Below are 7,978 nucleotides of genomic sequence, written 5' to 3' on the forward strand. Positions count from 1 at the left end.
TTACTATCATAGTAGCTCTTCTGGCGGGATTGGGCTGCTTGGAGGTTATCACGAATGACTTTGCACATTTCTTCTGCTTCTGTGATTAAGTCATTACCCAGCAGCTAACGTTCACCGGTTTCAGACCAGTTGAGAGGGGTACGGCACTTCCTGCCATACAGAATTTCAAAAGGGGCCTTGCACGAACTTGCTTGAAAACTGTTGTTATAGGAGAATTCAGCATAAGGAAGACAATCCTCCCACTTCATGCCGAAGGAGATCACACAAGCCCTGAGCATATCTTCAAGAATCTGGTTGACACGCTCGACTTGACCGCTTGTTTGAGGATGGAAAGCAGTGCTGAAGCGGATGTTTGTGCCCATGGCCTTCTGAAAAGAATCCCAAAACTTGGAGGTAAAGATGCTGCCACGGTCTGAAGAGATCACTTGAGGAATACCGTGCAGAGAGACAATGCGAGAGGTATAGAGTTCCGCCAATTGAGCTGCAGTGATCGACTCTTTGATAGGCAGAAAGTGAGCCACTTTGGTGAGCTTGTCGATGACAACAAATATAGCATCATTGCCACGCTTGGACTTTGGAAACCCAGTCACGAAGTCCATTTCAATGTGGTCAAACTTCCATTCTGGAATGGCAAGAGGTTGGAGGAGACCAGCTGGCCTTTGGTGTTCTGCCTTCACTCTTCTGCAGACATCACATTCATTCACGAATTAAGCAATCTCGCGCTTCATTCGAGTCCACCAATAAGCTTGCTTAAGGTCCTAATACATCTTCGTACTCCCAGGGTGGATGGAGAGGAGAGAATTGTGAGCCTCGTTCATGATCACTTTACGAAGTTCACCTTTGGGCACAACAATACGATCCTCGAAGAAGAGAGTGTCCTTGTCATCAAGGCGGTAGCACTTGTACTTGGACTGACTCTTGGCAATCCCAATCTTCACCTTTTTCACCATAGCATCAAGAAGCCGGGCTTGGCGAATCTGGTCTTCTAAGGTAGGAGAGACTTGAAGGTTGGCGAGGAAACCTTGAGGAACAACTTGCAGATTAAGCTTGCGGAAAGCTTCACAAAGCTCGGGTTTATAAGGCTTGAGAATCAGACTGTTGCAGTAGGCCTTTCTGCTCAAAGCATCAGCAATCACATTGGCCTTGCCTGGAGTATACTCAATACTCAGATTATACTCTTGAATCATTTCGACCCATCGAGTTTGCCTTAGGTTGAGATTAGGCTGAGTGAAGATGTACTTGAGACTCTTGTGATCAGTGAAAATGTCCACTTTTCTTCCCAATAGAAGATGTCTCCAAGTCAAAAGAGCATGCACAACTACTGCCAACTCGAGATCATGAGTGGGGTAGTTCTTCTCATTAGGCTTCAATTGGCGAGATGTATAAGCAACAACTTTCTTCTCTTGCATCAAAACTGCGCCAAGACCTTGGAGAGAGGCATCACAAAAGACCTCGTACGGCTTGGATTCATCAGGTGGAGTCAGAACTGGAGCAGTGATCAACTTCTCTTTCAAAGTGTTGAAAGCAATATCACACTCTGGAGACCAAACGTACTTGACATGCTTCTGAAGAAGATTAGAGAGAGGCTTCGCGATCTTGGAGAAGTTCTCAACGAATCTTCGGCAATAGCTTGCGAGACCGAGAAAACTGCGGAGTTGCTTCATGTTCTGAGGAGGTTCCCAATTCACAATTGCGGATACCTTCTCGGGATTCACGGAAATGCCCTTGGCAGAGATGATATGACCAAGATAAAGAACCTCATCGAGCCAAAATTCACACTTGGAGAACTTGGCGTAGAACTGATGTTCCCTGAGCTTATCGAGAACCAAACGCAAGTGCTTGGCATGATCTTCCTTGTTCTTCGAGAAAACCAGAATGTCATCGAGATAGACCAAAACGAAGTCATTGGTGTAGGCGTTGAAGATGAAATTCATCATGCGAGAGAACGTCGGAGGAGCGTTGGCGAGGCCAAAAGACATGACAGTGTATTCATATGAACCAAAGCTTGTTCTGAATGCTGTCTTGGGAATATCTTCTTCACGAATGCGAATCTGGTGATAACCCATACGGAGATCAAGCTTGGAGAATACTTGGGCACCTTTGAGTTGTTCGAACAGCTCATTGATGTTGGGAAGTGGGTATTTGTTCTTGATGGTCTTCTTGTTCATTGGACGGTAATCAACACAAAGTCGGTCCGTTCCATCCTTCTTCTTTACAAAAAGAACACCACAACCCCATGGAGAAGTACTAGGCCGGATGAGACCCAATCTTTATTGCTCATCGAGTTGCTTCTTCAGCTCCTTCAACTCTTCAGGTCCGAGCTTGTAAGGACGTTTGCACACAGGTTCCGTGCCAGGCTCAAGTTCAATAACGAATTCAACTGGCCGGTGCGGAGGCATTCCTGGGAGCTCTTCTGGAAAGACGTCTTGATATTCGCAAACGACAGGAATTTGAGAGATGGCATCCAATTCACCCTTCTCATTGAGAGAAAACAGACGGATAGTATTATCCCGAGCGGCAAAGATAATTACGTCCTCAGACGAATGAGTCAATTGGATCTGCCTGGCTGCACAATCTAGATGTGCCTTGTGCTTAGAAAGCCAATCCATCCCGAGAATCAGATAAATATCCGAGTCACCGAGAACCGTAGGAGAAGCCAAGAACTTGTAGTCACCCAAAGTGATAGAAACATCCGGAACGATGGAGTTAGCCTGCATGCGCTTGCCAGGAGAGACAACTGCTAAAGGACTAGGCAAAACTTGTGAAACCAAATCATGCCTATTTGTAAACGGTCTCGAGATGAAGCAATGCGATGCACCAGTGTCAAAAAGAACTTTTGCGGGAATATCATTAACAGGAAGGTTACCCATGATCACATCTGACGAGTCCTCTGCCTGAGCTGCATTCATCAAATTTGACCTTGGCAGGCTTGGGATTATGCTTGACCACAGCTGTACTTGCCGATCTCACAGGAGGAGGAATGAAAATTGCAACATAAAGTCTTCACATCCGAACAAAATGAACGAATGCATTTCTCTTGAAGTGGTCACATATTCCTAAATTGCGAAGCCACGAAGAATCAGGTAGAAGGGGTACATCAACGGGGGATGGAATCAACATATGACGTCGAAGCAAAACGAAAGCCACAACTCGAAATAAAACCAAGGGTTGGCTTGCAGAATAAGCCGGAACACACATATGATAGAAATTTCGTCCGAAGTTTTCGTGGTGGGACCTACACGGGCTCGATCGTATAGCACCATCATGTACAAGGCAGTGCACATGACCTACGAAGCGTCCCCGAGTCAGCATAGCCAAGGACTCTTTAAGACACAACGAGATCACTGTAAAATCGACCGTGAATAGACGAACCACTAGACGTCGAACCCCAATTTCATATCATACATCTGTTGGAAAGATATCCTAAGGCTACTTGAATTCCCACCTATGAAATTCCCGAAATTTTCCGGTTATGCAATCAGGTGTTGGGGATACAGGGGAGCATAATATCTCACTCAAGCTAGCAAATCCTACATCCAGCTGTATCCATCCTTCAACACATAACCAAGAAACCTTCGGAAACCATCTACCTCAACCTTTGAAAAGCATCCGTTATACCAGTTATGGTGATACTCCCGAACTCCCGCCCCAGTACTGGGTGGCGTCGAGGTTATCTCACCAACGAACTGCATAAAAGAGATTTTCGATGTCGGCGAACATATCTCAAGTATTCCAGAATTGCAACGATAAAATTATGATGACAACACCTCAGAGCTCAACTCCCCGGGACACTTCCACTAAACCCCTGACAGGAGGCACCAAGACAATATTCTCATCATAAGCCATCGGAACAAATCCAAGATACTCGCGTGATCCTAAAAAAAAAATTAGTGAAATTTGAGAAGAGAAGAGTCAAAACTCTACGTCAAGATGCCTTACCAGAGCGATGAGGAGACTGGGAAGTAAAAAGAATTCCTAACTCTCCGATATATAAATCCTAAGTGACTCAAAACATTTTTCTAGACACAACTCGGCTGCTAAGACGATCAAGCAATGGGGCTCCTAAGGTCGGGGAAGGCTCTGATACCAACTTATAACGCCCTCGATGCGGCTATAGCTCCCACGTGTCGAGGCACGACTTAGAGACATAACCGCATTGAAAGCAATGTCGCAAGTCAGGCAATCATTACAACAGCCCATGTAATATATAATAGAAGGGGAAGAACATAGTTGGCTTACACTCGCCATGTCACATCAAAGTACATAAATAACATCCATCAGACAAACACTCATGGCCCGACTACGGCGCCAAAATGGAAAAGAACCCAACATGCGACAAGGCCCTGAATCAAACCCCAACTAGGCACCACTACTGATCATCGGGAAAGGAAACATAATAACGCTGAGAGTCCTCGTCGAACTCCCACTTGAGCTCGTACTCGTCACCTGGGGCGGAATCGCCTGGACCTGCATCTGGAGTTATAGTATCTGTGAGCCACAGGGACTCAGCAATCTCGCACCCTCGCGATCAAAACTATTTAAGCTTATAGGAATGGATAAGGCAAATATATGTGGAGCTGCAGCAAGCGACTAGCATATGTGGTGGCTATCTTATACGCAAAAGAGAGAGAGAAGAGGAGGCAAAGCGCGAGCGAGAAACTAGAGGAACAGCCTGCGCAAGCATAACTCCAACACCGTGTCCACTTCCCGGACTCCGCCGAGAAGAGGCCATCACGGCAACACACTCAGTTGATTCATCTTAATTAATTAAGGTTTTAGTTATCTACAACCGGACGCTAACAAATTCCCATCTGCCCATAACCGCGGGCACGGCTTTCGAAAGTTCAATCCCTGCAGGGGGTCCCAACTTAGCCCATGACAAGCTCTCACGGTCAACGAAGGAATAGACCTCCACCCGAGACACACCGATCAGACTCGGTAACCCGGTACAACAAGACAATTCGACAGGTTAAAACAAGACCAGCAACACCGCCCGAATGTGCCGACAAATCTCGATAGGAGCTGCACATATCTCTTTCTCAGGGCACACTCAGATTGTCCTAGGTACGGGTAGGCCAGCCCAGAGTTGCCCCTGGTGGCCACCGGTAGCTGACAGGTGGACCAACACTCAGAGGAGCACTGGCCCGGGGGGGTTAAAATAAGATGACCCTTGAGTCTGCAGAACCCAAGGGAAGAAAAGGGGTAGGTGGCAAATGGTAAGACCAATGTTGGGCATTGCTGGAAAAGCTTTAATCAAGGCGAAATATCAAGGGGTTCCCATTATAACCCAACCGCGTAAGGAACGCAAAAAATCCGGGAACATAACACCGATATGACGGATACTAGGGCGGCAAGAGTGGAACAAAACACTAGGCGAGAGGCCGAGCCTTCCACCCTTTACCAAGTATATAGATGCATTAAGATAACATAGCAATATAGTGATATCCCAACAAGTAAATAAATGTTCCAATAAGGAACGGCCTCCAATCTTCACCTGCAACTAGCAACGCTATAAGAGGGGCTGAGCAAAGTGGTAACATAGCCAATCAACGGTTTGCTAGGACAAGGTGGGTTAGAGGTTCAACATGGCAATTGGGAGGCTGACAAGCAAATGGTAGGCATCGTAGCATTGGCATAGCAAGAGCGAGCAAGCTAGCATAGCAAAGATAGTAGTGATTTCGAGGGTATGATCATCTTGCCTGCACAGTTGTCAGAGTTGACTGGATCCTCACAAGAAAACTCAACGGGCTCCTCGGTAGCGAACTCGTCTCCCGGCTCTACCCAACAAGACAAAAAAGCAACAAGGATACAATCAACCACGTGCAAGATCAAGCAATATGATGAAATGATGATATGCTATGCGGGATGCGATGCGGGATGCAAAATGCAAGATATAACAGTAAATGCATGAACCTGGCCTCAACTTGGTATTCCAAGGGTGCCACTGGATAGAGGGGATGAAATCGCTTGAAAACGATATAAAGATCATTGGAAACGGAGTTACGGTTTGGAAATGGCAAGCGTTTTAAGATATGACACCGGTCAGCGATTTACAGCAAGTAGGCATCTAAATGCAACGAAAAGAACATGCTACAGCCACCAAACATGACAAAAAAATACATGGCAGGGATGCCCACAAGATGCTTAACAAAAGACTAGCACTGAGCCACGGCCAATTCATCCATTATGAGGTTCAAACAAGCATGGCAAAAACGCAAATGCAAAACAGATTCCAGACTTAGTGAAATTAACACTTGTCTGAAATTTCAGATCACGATGCTCTCTTCGGAGCAGCAAAACAACATGATACATGACCTGAACATGACAAGTAAGAACATGGCATGGAGCTACTAAACAAGCTTAACAAAAGTCCCAAAGTGACCTGGGGCCAAAAGGGATCACAAAATATATTAACGGGCACACGAACATAGCATAAAACACAATCAGTTTTCAGACAGTGAAAACTGAGACATGCTGAAATATAACTCACGAAGGCATGTAAACGAGCTCGATGCACTCACCACGGTGCAAGTCATGGCAAGGCAGTCATACATCCATTAATAAGGCACAAAATACAAGCTAGACATGGCAATAACAATGGCATGGCATGCACGGATCAACTACAACAACGCCGGCAAAATCGCAAACGAGTTGACGATCTGCCCAGATTCACCATGAAGCAAAAGTAGAGCTCGATTGACTCAAGCTATGGTGCTCCATAATTGTAAACAAAGACATGGATGGATAGAGCATAACATGAATAACAAAAGTCCCTTACTGATCATCCTCAAAAGAGGCACAGATCATTAGGAAACAAGCTGAACATATGGCATCATGAACTAAAATATCCCAGACTTAGTTTTCACTAAGTCCCTGAAAACAGATTTACCGGGTGCCTCACTTTGCAAGCTTGCACAAGTCACCACACACATCCTAAAAATTCATGGGTTGCACCTCTGGAAAGAAGACAAAATGCTTAACAAAACATATGAAGGACTCACAGGCATAGCATGCACACAATAATCATGGCAAAAATGACAAAAGTCTAAGATGAACTAGCAGCAGATCTGACAATTAACTCACGAAGCCTCCTTCTAACAGCATTTTTGGCATCAAGATGAGCTCAAATGAAAATGATGCAATGGAATGAAATGATGTACATGTCGAGACGAAGATTTTGATATATTATATGCCCAAAACGGAGTTACGGATGCGGAGATATGAGCAGTCAAACATAGCATAAAAATTACGGGGGAGAAGAGGGAAGTCAACCCAGATCTAGGGTTTCGGCACTGTTCACGGGCGCGCGAACCGAGGATGGCCGGGATCTCGCCGGAGAGGAGGAGGCGCCGCGGAGGAGGAGGGGGCCGGCCGGACCGGGGCGGCGACGGCGGCGTGGCCGTGCGGCGGCGGCGCCCGAGGCGGGGCCGGGCGTGGCGGCGCCGGTCTTCACGGGCGGCGGCGACCTCCGGCTGGGGCGGCGGCGGCCGGCCGGGAAGAGGACGGCGGCGGGCGCGGGACGAAGGGCGGCGGCGGATCGGGCTCGCGGGGGCCCCTCCTGGGCCTCCCGGGCCGGCGGCGGGGATGTGGGCGCGGCCCACGTGGCGGCGCGTGAGTGGACAAGGGGCGGCGGCGGAGGCTGTCCGGTCCGATCCGGACACGTCCGTCGGTGGCGGGGGTTGATCTGTTTTTTAACTAGGGTTTCGGACGGGGGAAGAAGAGATCCGAATGGAGGGGGTATTTATAGGCATAAGTAGAGCTAAGAGAGTCCAAATGAGGTGCGGTTTTCGGCCACGCGATCGTGATCGAACACTCTAGGACATGGAGCAGAGTTTGGTGGGTTTTGGGCCAAATTGGAGGGGTGTTGGGCTGCAACACACACGAGGCCTTTTCGGTCCCTCGGTTAACCGTTGGAGTATCAAACGAAGTCCAAATGATACGAAACTTGACAGGCGGTCTACCGGTAGTAAACCAAGGC

Source organism: Triticum urartu, chromosome 5 (genome assembly GCF_003073215.2).
Source record: "Triticum urartu cultivar G1812 chromosome 5, Tu2.1, whole genome shotgun sequence".
Lineage (NCBI taxonomy): Eukaryota > Viridiplantae > Streptophyta > Magnoliopsida > Poales > Poaceae > Triticum > Triticum urartu.